The sequence below is a fragment of the Halichoerus grypus genome, chromosome 8, assembly GCF_964656455.1.
Source record: "Halichoerus grypus chromosome 8, mHalGry1.hap1.1, whole genome shotgun sequence".
NCBI classification, from domain to species: domain Eukaryota; kingdom Metazoa; phylum Chordata; class Mammalia; order Carnivora; family Phocidae; genus Halichoerus; species Halichoerus grypus.
Window position 1 is genome coordinate 83336750 of NC_135719.1, and position 13650 is coordinate 83350399.

The 13650-nt window shown below is 37.3% G+C and overlaps 1 long non-coding RNA gene across 2 annotated transcripts in view; it reads left to right on the top strand.

Annotated features, from left to right (window-relative positions):
* Positions 1-8883: 8883 nt before the first annotated feature.
* The window catches only part of LOC118536172 (uncharacterized), a 52276-nt gene continuing 47509 nt past the window's right edge, over positions 8884-13650 (top strand). For both annotated transcript variants that reach the window (XR_013440643.1, XR_004917530.2), the window contains exon 1: positions 8884-9056. This is a non-coding gene — a long non-coding RNA (uncharacterized LOC118536172). The remainder of the gene's footprint in view (positions 9057-13650) is intronic.

The window sequence follows — 13650 nt, forward strand, 5'->3', positions numbered from 1 at the left end:
GAGCCTTTGTAAGGAATGAAAACCCACAGCGGTTCTAGCCCAGTCTTGGCCATACTTAACTGTCCCAGGTGAGGTGGGATTCCGCAGAAGGTGCTGCTGGCAACCAGAATTTCTATCTTACTAGTTAGGGCTGTTCACCCAGTCCCAGCATGTACATGAAACAGCTAAAAGATTCTTTGACTTGGCACCCTATAAAGATGACAAAAATAGGGGCGCCTGAGTGGCTCAGTCGGTTAAGCCTCTGACTCTTGATCTCGGCTCGGGTCTTAATCTCAGGGTCGTGAGTTCAAGCTCTGCATTGGGCTCCACAAAAAAAGAAGACAAAAATAATCTCCCCCAAATCACTTAATGATCAGTCTTAAAAAAAAGCATAGAGGGGAGCCTGGGTGGTTCAGTCAGTTGGGTGTCTGCCGTCGGCTTGGGTCATGATCCTGGGGTCCTGGGATTGAGTACCACATCGGGCTTCCTACTTGGCGGGAAATCTGCTTCTCCCTCTGCCCCTCCCCCCTGCTTGTGCTCTCTCTCTCTCTCTCTCTCAAATAAATAAATAAAATCTTTTTAAAAAAAAGTGTAGAAACTCCAACAGACATACCTAAAGAAAACCAAATTTGAAAGATACATAGTGTATTCTTAACTGAAACTCCAAATTCTTAGAGGAAGGAAATGATAACTTTTAAACAATGTGACTAAGAAAATAACAGTCCAAACTGAATCTTCTTTTCTATAATATATACACTTTTGTCTTCCTACGTGATGAGCTGGTCTGGTCTACATTTGCTGCTTTGTGGCTTAGGGTCATCAATACAAAGTCATGATTTTTGTTAAGGCATTTACTAAAGGCAGAGTTTTAAGGTCTGAATGATTATCAATTGATTTCTATGAACACTTTTCTTCCATCCCTTAAACTCAGAAAGATTGTGTTTAATGTGATGCTCTAAGACTGAATGCACATTTTCCATACATTCATCCTGTCTTTCTTCACAACTAAACTATGAATACCTTAAGGACAGGGATTCTCCATTGACTTTGTACCATCATTTCTCTCATAGTCCCTGACATATAGGGCTCACTAAGAATGTGTTCAGTGAATGAATGAATAAAAACAATTGCAGATTTCCAACTTGCAATGTTTTTCTTCTTGGCGCATATAGAGAAGAGCCTTCTCCAATTTTTATCCCAGACTTCTTTCTCAAGAGGCCTTTTGAACTAATCTGGCCTAAGATTCCCCAGCTACTCTTGGTTTCTCTCTATCAAAAGGCACCTGACAATATTCCAAAGAAGAAAACACTACATCCTCATTCTGGAAGGAAGAAACTTGATCAAAATCAAAAGATCCGTTTCTTTCCACAGAGGCTATACAATGCTGGCACAGTGATCAAACAGGGAAAATTTCCTAAAGTACTTTCCGGTAACGAGCCACTAAAACTGTCTCAAATGACTGATAAAGGAATGAAAATTTTAAAATCCTTACCCATGCATCAATCCTGCATTTTAGAGTGTCCCATTTTATTGTACTGATTAATCATATGCTCAGAGGAAGTTGGCAAAAGCTATCAAAAGCCAACCAGTATAACTTGAATGCCAACTTCACAAAATAATCAGGGTCTGGTGGGATGTGTCATAAAATATGCCAAGATGGGTCATTCTAATGCACTCTTGAAAGAATTATACATATTCATCTTCCTCGTTTAGCACCTGAATGACAACAAGCAGGTGAAAGCATCAGAACCAATGTATCAAGCCAGACAGTTGCCATTATGAACAAAACATAAAGAGAGAGTGACGGTGCTGAAAAATGGTTAAGAGTCTTCTACTCAGACCTTGCAGGCACTGCTCTCTTTTGATAGGGAAATGAAGCTTTCTAGGAGAGAGAGAGCTATCTCTTATTGTCATTGCTGTTTACAGTTTATGGGAAATTTACATGAAATATACATTTCTTAATAGAATTCACCATAACTTTTTAGTTTGTTTTACCCACATTGTGAGGGTAGAAAAACTGTCAGTATGAACTAAATGCTTTCCTTAAATATCTAAGATCATCTCTGGGCAATGGAGGGCTCTATTAATCACTAATGAACTCCTAAATGCCACCTTCAGCTGAAATAATGATAGGTAAAATTATACCATGACACACTGACTGATGAAAAACAGCCCCCTTACCAAGTTTCCTAGTGTGTTATTGGATTGCAAGGCACTGTTTTAAAGGAATAAAATAAATAGCTTACAGGCCCTAGTGGAATCACTTGGATTTCGCTGTGTATGTACTTATATGTATAGGTTGTGTTGTATGTGTGTGTTTTAGCACAGTTTTACAAAGAGTTATCTATAATCCTTCAAGCCACTGTCACTAACTTCTACCTCCTCTCTTGCCATGTCTCAATGAAGAGAGCCCTCTTTTCTGTAATTAAAACAACACCACTTATAACTAGAACTATATAAAATCACAGATTAAGCTAAGCAAAAAACAATTACTCAAACTCTGGAAAGCACAATATTTTCACAGGCCTCCAAGTGTTCTTTTAATTGCTCTACATAACTTTTGGGAATTGGACTGATTGAGAGAGAATCCAGCTCCCCATTATGACTTTTGTATTAGAAAATGTACAGTGAAAGAGTGGGTTGCCCCTTTGAGCTGAGTTTGAAAATGTCGCTCCAATACTTTAACAGAGTTGTAGTGTCTGTAAATTAGGGAGAATGCTCTAGACTGGCCGTGCATGACCTGACCTCCTGCCCCTGGCCAGTTTTTGATTTAAGAAGCCTTCACTCAAACTGCTGAAGGTAGTGTACCTCATGTATTTGACTTGTAGCATTCTGGTATCTCTTCTTGGCTCTTCTAGGAATGGCTTCCTGGCCATGGACCCCAACATCTCTCTACCTAAGAGCTGGACTTAGAATTCAACTATGTCCTTTCAGATTCTTCTGTTTTGACCTAGCTAAGGTCCAACATGGATGTCTGACACTGGCCTTAAGGAGACAACACTAATACTGCATTGATAATCGAAGTAAAGAAACCAAGCAGCAGGCTCATTTGGAAAGCTCATCTGACATGATCACTGCACTTCAAAGGAAAAAGTTCTCAAAGAAAGAAATCTGTGTGTTACAGAGACTAGGAAAAGCTATTTGGAGATATTTAACTTCAGTCATTTATTTATTTATTATCTATTTATTTATTTATCTTTTGCTTTCAGCATTTCTTTATCATCTAACTACTTTGCAACTAAAGCTCATCTTTTTCTTTCCCTCTTACTATTAATTTGAAGGTATTTAGAGAAGCTTCAATAGAAGGCTCTGAAGTTAGAACCATTGCCTATAAACCATCTGGGCTGCTTGGTTCCTCTCTGTATTTCTCAGCCCTCCCCCCTTTTTTCTGCCTGCTTTTCCAGTTATTATGACTCCTTTTAAATAACATCTAACTTCAAAAACACAGGTATTACAAAACTACACTGCCTGCTGCCTAACTTGAGACATCTTATCTCCTTGGGAAAGGAAAGTGGATCATGCAAAACTCCCTTCCTTGGTCCACTGCAAAGCTGTAGAGGATTATAAGACAGGATTTCCCTCTAACCCCTCCACAAGAGGTTCAGGGACAAGCACTATCTGAATGAGGAAAGCTTTATCATGGCACTTTCTGGTTCTGTCAGTCTCCTATTGAGGTTCAAACCAACTTAGTAACTCATTCTTTCTTCTGGGCAGCCCATAATTGTGTAGCAGGTGCATAACCACAGGTGGCCTTCAACCATTTCTTCCTGTATTCAACTAGAAGTCTCATTATTGCGGGGGCAGCTAAGAGCAGTAGAGGGCAGCAAATAAGAGAACAAATCAAGTGAAGGCTTGGTCTATGAATCTGCAGCTCGTTCCTATCTTCATCTTTTGCTGCCCTTCTGCCAACAAATATTTCCCCCAATGCCTTTCCTTTTTCATCTTCTTGCTTACAACTCTGGCCTTAAAAGGCTATGCCACTGTACTTGCCTCTTGCCAAGCTATCATTCATTCGTTCATTTCATACATATTTGTTGAGTACCTACTATTTATCAGGCATTATTTTAGATATTGCCGAGGAACGATAAACAAAGTCCCCGTTCTTACAAAACATATGCTAGAGGTGGAAGATAGAAAAATAAACAAAGATAGATTTGTTGGCTCTTCTATTACATTACATCCATATATTGCATTAATTATGGTTATTGCAATTTTTAATTCGATAACTTTCATTTGATGCCTTTTCATAGATTACCCATCTTGTTATCTGTATTCTTGAACATACTTGTCATGGTTATTTAAAGGTCTGTGTTTAGTAACTGCAAAATCAGTATCTCCTGTGGGTCTCTTCCTACTGCCACTTGGATTCTTACAATTTTGTCATTTGGCAATGTCTCTTGGAACGTATGGTGACTTTTCACCAAATGATAATAAGTGTGTGAGAAAAACTGTAGAAGTATTTTGAGAGCCTGAAGGATTTTGTTCTCTACTATCAAGGATTTTTTGTTGTCCCTTTGTTTTTTGTTTTTTTTTTTTAAAGATTTTATTTATTGATTTGACAGAGAGAGACACAGTGAGAGAGGGAACACAAGCAGGGGGAGTGGGAGAGGGAGAAGCAGGCTTTCCGCGGAGAAGGGAGCCCGATGCGGGGCTCGATCCCAGGACCCTGGGACCATGACCGGAGCCAGGCAGGCGCTTAACGACTGAGCCACCCAGGCGCCCCTCCCTTTGTTTTTGTTTTTGACATGATTTTAGGCTAGGAATAAAATAGATTAATCCAATCTGGGATTGAGCTGATTCAAGCTAGGTTTCAGTTTTATGAAGACTGATACATTTTCTGATTTGCCCTTTTCTCATGAGATGTTCTGTGGCTCCCTCACTCTTGCTCTCAGAAGAGGTACCTTTAGAAATCCCAATGACAGGCCCAGGGCGTCCCATTTTGACAGCCCCTAACTCCAATTTTTGTCTCTCATGCTTCAGGAGACTGAATAAAGGTCTGCTTAGCTTTTCATGACTCAGCCACCACTTATGAATAAGTAAACACTTGGAAGGAAAAAGCAGAACTGAATATTAGGCTCACTTCTCTGTCATCCCCTTCTTTCCAGTATTTCTCCAAAATCTTGGCTTCTCTAGTCCTTGCTGACTCTGTACTTTTTCCAATGCATTCAAATGGGTTTTCATTTTTCACTTTGTTTTATCCAGGCTTCTAATTCTTATAGGAGGAAAAGCTAGTCTTTACAAATTAACCCACCAGAGCTAGAAATATGTCTCCTACAGTAAGTTTTAATATAGCCAATGTTCATTTTATCATCAGAAGAGACTGGTAGCTTTATCCTATTCTCTGGCCGAAGACTGTAACTCATTCCACAATCACTCATCTTGCAAATAAAGGCCATTATACTAAGGAACAACTAGTGAGATGATGTGGATGGATCATCTGTCCTCACTACTGAAATAGAAATGCAGAATACCTGAGCTATTGAATAGGCATTGGTAACAACTTTATATAAAGACAACAGCTTATTTTAGCTTTTGGGTCCCTACAAGTATTTCCAGACTACCAACATGGAGCATTTTGTTTTTAATACATCAAGTGATTTTATGGCTTTTGAAAAATGACTATAGATAAGCGATTTAGTCACTAGAGGGATTTCAAATGCTGAAATATGCTCTGCTTTGCTTTACCTGACAGTAATGTACAAATAAGACTCGGGACAGCTTAGTAGACCTTTCATAATGTCCTAGTATCTACGTAACTTAGCTGGAGTTCATCTTGAGATTGAAGTTCACTTATCTTCTCTGGCATATATGTGTTTTTTGTTTTTTCATTTTAAATCACATGGACACATGCACACATATTATTTGTTTCTGTTTCTGTTTCTAAAGTTCAAATAGCCATTATATTTAGTGATCTTTTTTAATTTGTTTAAGCTGCAGGGGATCCTCGTTGAACTATCAGCTAGGACTATATTTCCAGCACATTCCATTAAAGTACAAAATTACTATTTCAATATTTAGATACTCTCTTTTGGGTCATTCACTTTTCAGGGATGAGTAATAATGATCAGAACTCTTTTCAGTAGCAGGACCCAGGAATTCGATTTGCCTGACTACCATAGATACTGTTGAGAGTTCTCATAGGCCTGACAACTAACATCCCCTACCCTCCCCAACAAAAGAACTAGGTAAGGGGCAAGTGGTACAGGGCACCATGACATTAAATAATTTGATTAGCTAACTCCATTTTTCTGGCTAAAATAAAATATAATCTGGAAAGGAAATCTTGCAGGATTACTATGTGTTTATTTTTCACAGCACTTAGAGTATAGAATTAAACTACTCCCTATACTCAAGAACAGGTCCAACAGAAGTGTGGATATAGTACAGAGTGATGGATCAAGCCATACCTCCTTCCAGTCTCTGTAAGTATTAACATAGTACAGTGGTCAGTAAGGCACCGTGTTACATGCTGGGGTCGCAGCAGGGGAGAAATGAGAACCTCACAGTCTACTGGTAAGACTAGACGAAATGAATTGAAAAGTAATTAAAAATTCAAGAAGTCAGTATAATCATAGATGATCTTTCAAAATGCAGGGCATGGAACAGTTCAAAAAAAAAACAGTACTTCAGAAACCAGGAGAGGTGGTTAGAAGAAATAGAATGGAAAAGGTCAGGAAATGCTTCACTAACAGAGAGACTTTAAACAATGCAAAAGGCAGAAGGCTAGATAGTATTTTTTAAAGTAGTTTTCAAATACTGCTTTCCATTATTGATTCCTTAAAAAAAAAAAAAAAAAAAAAGGCCTTAATAGCCATAGAAAAGTTGGATGGACTAGAGGATGGGACCTAGACTTCTCATCCTCCACTTCAATCATTGGATTTTTCTGTTTGTATTGTATTTTAAATTTTATAAGATTGTGAGGGGATGGGGAAAGGGCTTCCATAGCTTTTTTGCTCTTCCTCTCACTGTCTCACTTTCCCTCTCTATGCATATATTCATACATAAAATCAGAATCTGAACTTTAGAACCGTAAAGCTCTGCCTTTCATGCCAGTTCTCTTTCCATCTCTTCCTTTAGTCCCTTTGAGTAACGCTCACAGCTAATCACTCTTTCTCAGAACCACTATCTATCATCTGTCTGGAAGAGTGAGCATGCCTTGAAATACACACATATGTAATTTATATTAGATTTACTATATATGAGAAACCACCAGCCTCTTCTTTCTTCTCTATAGTTGAAGAAACCAAAACTCAGACAGAGGAGTCAAAACACCTTTCCAAGATTAGTTAACTAAGAGCCAAATCTGAACTTCCACTTTCTCCCTGTGGTCATTAAGAGTAACACCCACTATGATGAGCTATTCTCATATCCAACTCTTACAAGGGAAGACAGTGACAACTCTACTCTGGTTTCTGTCCCCAGATTTCAGGAGCTCTTCACTCATTCAGTGCCCACTGATTTTATTTACTAGTCATTTCTAGAAGCTTCCTGAAGGAGGTATGGATGTTTGTCAGAGACTCATTGAATGAATAGATAGGTGATTTCAAAGTAACTGGATTCATACCTCTTTTAATTTTAATTCAAACATCCATCTCAGTGGAATAGTGGGTTTTCTAGTGATTAAAATACTGAGCTTAATGAGAATAATAGATATTCTTTTTTTTTTTTTTTTTAAAGATTTTATTTATTTATTTGACAGCGAGAGACACAGCGAGAGAAGGAACACAAGCAGGGGGAGTGGGAGAGGGAGAAGCAGGCTTCCTGCAGAGCAAGGAGCCCGATGCGGGGCTCGATCCCAGGACCCCGGGATCATGACCTGAGCCGAAGGCAGATGCTTAACAACTGAGCCACCCAGGCGCCCCGAGAATAATAGATATTCTGACTAGAATTTATAAATATTTTACTGAACCAAATATCTAATACAATTTAAATACAAAATGAATAAATACACTGCAAATTTTAAAATGAAAACAAAAATGTATAATATATGTTAAAGTATGTTATCTTTCTGATATAATTTTTTAGCAGATAAAATAAAGTATTCCCCAAAAAACAAGATAAGTGGTACCTAAAATGAAGGGAATTTAATTAGTCACTAAAATGAAAAATAAAATAATATTCTTTGATCTTTTTCTAAAGTGTGATATTAAAAACAAATTAAGTCAAACATGTCATCATTCAAAGAAAGCATTTTTGTGCAAAATTTTCTAGATGCTGATAAACCTCTTCCTTTATGCTAGTCAGGTGGAAAGGTGAGGCGAATTATTCCTGTAGTACAGAGGTAAGCACAATTTTTTTGTTAAGGGCCAGATAGTATATACTTTTGACTTTGCAAACTTTACTTAATTCTGCTATTATTATGTTTAAAAGGCAATATGTAAAGGTAGTCATAAGCAGCATGTAAGTGAATAGGTGTGGCTCTGTTCCAATAAATCTTTATTTACAACAGAGCTTATTGGCAAGATTTGTTGTGTTGGCCATAGTTTCCCAACCAGTGTTCTAGTTCCAAATATTTCCTTTTGACTCCAACTTTAAATAATCCCCTCTCTTACTTTATAACTTGAATGAGATATTTACTGAAAAGAAACATTTTAAAGCTCATAATGGACTACACATTTTATTTTAAAAATCCAAATTTCTTCGTTTTCTTTAGTTTTCTCTTATGTGGTTGGAAATTCTATTGCAGAATTACCTGTATCAATTTGAATACCAGTTTTGGAAGCCTTCACATTCAAGAAAGAATTATTCTTCCAACATAAGCTTTTAGTAATGAAACTATACAGTGATGGGTCTATCTAAACTTGTAATCTGTGCAAATGTGTGTTCTTTTGCATAACTTGAATGAGTCATGGATCTTTATTTTAAGATGTAGATAACTAAGTTGTCAGATTTTTGCTTAAATACCTAAATATGAGGATTTGTGGCAGGACTAGCTAGCTGGATACAGAAGATCTATGATCCTGCTTCAAGCTGTAGAATCGCTGGAAAGCAGATGCCTGGACAGGGAGCACATATCCTAGGTCCCTGAAGCCTACTGGGGCTGTGTAACCAGTTCTCACTGCTTGTGTCAATTCCAGGTAAGAACATTTATGAAGCGGGTGTGCTTTCTCCACAGTTTCTCTTTTACTCAGCAGACTTGATATCAAAGCTTAGATTGACCTTAGAAGGTGGTTTTACTGTCGAATGGGTTTTATCTGAGTAAGAAATAAATTTCTATTGGATTCAGTCACCAAGACTCAGTCTCTATTTGTTAGTATTACCTAAACTAATAAAATATTAAACAACTACAAAAAGAGTCTGATATATTTGGTGATATATTCCTAGTATTTTATAATTGAAAAATAGCACATTATATTTGAAATATTAAAATTCTGAAAATGAACGTTACAATCACTAAGCCTTTCAATGAATGTTATTCTATAATAAAATGTAATATAATGAAATGTGTCAATGCTTAATGAATGCAAAATGATTTAGATATTATAGTTGATTACATATATAGAATGACTTCATAAAATATCACTACTTCAGAATAGATAATTCCTCTGTATTGACAGAATTAAGAGTGTTTTCAAATCTAGTAGGCTTCTCATCCTTAAATGGAGCTAGCCAGTTACACACTGACCAATTTAATTTCTATAACTGCCTTTCCTTAGGCTTAGTTTGAGTATTTAACCCATATACACAAATAGAGAAACTTGGCATCTGTATTCTGAGTGCCTAGAATGTCATGTGCATCCTGATTTTCACCATAAAAGTCAGTATTTTAACAAAGAAAATGTCCTGGTTAAAACACAGAAATGTCTGAGGAGATAGGTCAGCAAAAGCACAGAAATATGTATTTCTCTGAATTACATGTTTTCTCCCATGACTATCTGTGATGCCAATTGGTGCTGTGAGGCACATTAGTAATCCTAGAATTTTCTCTTGACTAAGCATAAGTAGCTGATTTTACCACCCTCTCCTTACTTGTAAGCAAGTTTACGAGTAATTGCATCTCATAGTCATATGAGTGGACTGACCAGTGAATAAATTTCTAGGAGTCATTTTGCAAGATAAGATATATAGATACTACATATCTATATATCTATATCTGAAATAAAGGAACAGGTAAAAGTTGCTTTTGATTTAGGTAGTGGGAAGCATTAGAAGATAACCCAGATGGACTGGGGACAACAGAAAGATTAAATACTAAGGTCTGACCTAATGGAGACTTTTTAAAGACCATGAATGGAAATACTCCCTCTTCTCTTAAACTCTTTGTTTTTGTTAATATCACTTATGCCATTGTAAAGCCACCATTCCAATACATAGGGCCATATTCTCCTCCTGTTAGTATTTTTCTTACTTAATTATTTCTACTTCAAGAATTCTGCAAGCACCCTAATGGTTAAAACCAGTAGGGTCTCTTATATAATTATGAAGTCTTGATATCCTGAGCATTAAGGAATATTTTTAGCTCTAGAATGGATACTATTATGACCATGCATACAATGAACAGTCATTGAAGATTTTGTAGAACAGGGTTGTGCTTAAAGAGTATTTTAGGAAAATTACCAGAGGACCAATTTGAGCAGGAAAGAAGCTAGGAAAAGTGGTTAAAATGGCATACAGGTAATAAAAGTAGTGCCAATGAAGATGAAAAGAAAATAATGAATGTAGGAATCATTTCAAAAGAAAATAAGGGAATTTGCAAATCAAAACCACAATGAGATACCACCTTACAACCTGTTAGAATGTCTATTATCAGAAAGACAAAAAATAACAAGTTGTTGGTGACCATGTAGAAAAAAGGGAACTCTTGTGTGCTGTTGGTGGAAATGTAAGTTGATACAGCCACTATGGAAAACAGTATGAAGCTTCCTCAAAAAATTAAAAATAGAAATATCATATGATCCAGCAATTCCACTTCTGGGTATTTACCTAAGGAAAATGAAATTATTATCTTGAAAAGATGTCTGTACCCTTGTGTTCACTGCAGCATTATTTATAGTAGCCAAGACATGAAAACAATCTATGTGTCCAGTGATGGAAAAATAGCTAAAGAGATGTGGGGTGTGTGTGTGTGTGTGTGTGTGTATAAATATTATTCAGCCATTAAAAAAAGGAAATCCAGCCATCTGGGACAACATAGGTGGACCTTGAGGGCATTGTGCTAAGTGAAATAAGTCAGGCAGAAAAAGACAAATACTGTTGATCTCACTGATATGGAGAATCTTCAACAAACAAACAAAACCCTAGACTCATAAACACAAAGAGCAGATTGGTGATCACTAGAAGTGGAGGGTGGGGAATGGACAAAATGGGTAAGGGTGGACAAAAGGTGGAAACTTCCAGGTATAAGATAAATAAGTCCTAGAGATATAATGTATAGCATGGTGACTATACTGTAGTCAATACCGTATTAACAATATTGTATTGTATATTTGAAAATTGCTGAGAGAGGAAATCAAAAATTCTCATGACAAGAAAAAAATGTGTAACGGGGTGGCAATGGATGTTAACTAAACTTGCAGTGATCATTTCGCAGTACGTACATGTATCAAATCATTATGTTGCACACCTAAAACGAATAGTGTTTTATGTCAATTACATCTCAATTAAAAAAAAAAAAAAGAATAGGATTTGGTTTTAAACATGAAGACTTTGTTGTGAACATGGGGTCTCTGAGCAGAGGTATTCAGCAGGCAACTGAGAAGGCAGGATCAGAGCATGTCAAGGACATCAGGCCTGAACATCCAAATGCAGAAGATGACCTGATAAATGCATCTGACCAAATGTTCTTGATGTTCTCTTCAGTTTGACTAAACTTTAGATGGATTTGTTGCACTCTAAAGATCCCGATCTCCCTTTTCTTAGGGCATTTACTTAAGAAACCTGCAATCGTAAATTCTTTCTCTGCCCCTTTGAGATGTAAATCTTCTCCCAGCTTCTTGCCAGTTTTATAACCCAGGAATGTCTTTCTCAAGGACCTGGGAGCCATCCCTTTGAAATGGAATCATCAAGAACGAGTGCTTTTATCTCTCAGTCTCTATGGGAGGGTATGAGCCTAACTTCAATAAGCACCAATTAGTCAACTCAGATGGGCTAATCACATTGATCAACCTTCCCACTAATACTCTCTTTCTCAAGTACTTTTCCACTAGCTCACCCCAGTGCTTAAAATGCTTAAAATGCTCTTGACTTCTATTTCTACAGAGTTGAGTTCAATATTTCTTCTCTATCCCAATGATTTTGAATAAAGTCTTTATCTGCTTATATAGTGCAATTTTCCTTTGATATATCCATTGGATTCATGGAGGTATTTGAAATACCCAAGAAAGGCAGTGAGAAAGAGATAAAGGACAATTATGTAGATTGGGGGAACTCAACTTTTTAATTAGAGGACTGGAGAAAGAATTGTACAAGTTGAAAGAAAACCAGAATATATAATATGCAATTTAAAGGCCAAGAGAATTTCAAGAAGGGAGATGTCAACAGCATCAGTTTTGCATTAAGATATGGAAAAGTGATTCCTGAATAAAATAAATAAAAAGGTAATTGGCCAAACCAAGTGGGAGATAAGTGCTGGTATTTATTCTAACATCTTTACTGCGTGCATACTGTGTGCCATGCAATTTTCAAAGCTTGGGTTTCAAAGGTGAGTCAGACAAACAAGGTGCCTGATCTCATGCAACTTACACTGAGCTGGGGAAGACAAAAAATAAGATAACAATACAAATAAACAAAAGAAGTACCAGAAATTATAGATGCTATCAAGCTGGCTAGAAGGAGCCAGGAATACAAAGCAGATAAACTGTGGCAAAGACCATATTGCAGGAACATGCTGGTTGAGTTCAAAGATGCAGAGCCTGGCTCTAGCACGGTGAACAAGAATTGTATGAGATGAGATCGGCAGAGACCATAAACCTGTAGGCCAGCAGTTTATTTTCAGCATGACGTGGAGCCATTGGAGAGGTTTAAGCACAAGAGTGACATCGTCAGGTTTATGTTTTAAAAGGATAACTCTGACAGCTTTATGGAGGATGAATTCTAGAGATGCATGATATGGGAAGCAGAGAGTCCCTTTGGGACCCTGCAAGGCTAGAGACTGTCATGGCTTGGACTAGCGTTCATGAAGAAAACAGTTTCAATAAAAAAGAGAGGCTGGGAGTCAGATCTGTATTGGGAGGAAGAAGATGGGTGATGTGGAAGCAAGGGCAACAGACGTTGTCTTTGCTTACATGCTTCGAATGTGAGATTTGCATGGCCAGAAATGAGAAGCATTACAAAATCTTCATGTAGGGCAAGACTGAGATTTTCAGAGGAGAGGAATGGATGTAAAGGAGAAAGAGAGTTCATTGCAGAAGGAAAGGGTTTAACATTTGAAACGGAAAAGAGGAAGAGTAAAGAAAGCAGTTCCATGAATACAGATGGTGCTTGGAATATTGTAAACCTTTACACTGTTTCATCAATGAATAAGCAATTTCTTTCTTTCTTTCCTTTCTCCTCTGGAAGAGCATACATGATTGTTAAATAACAATGGAACATAAAGCCTAGCAAATATTAATTTGTACCACTAGAGCCTCATTCATTCTGGAACTTGCAGATCAACATCAGTGGCTACTTACTGCATCAGCTGCCGCTGGACTTTGTCTGGCTCTCAGGAGAACTGAACAGGAAAGTCACAAC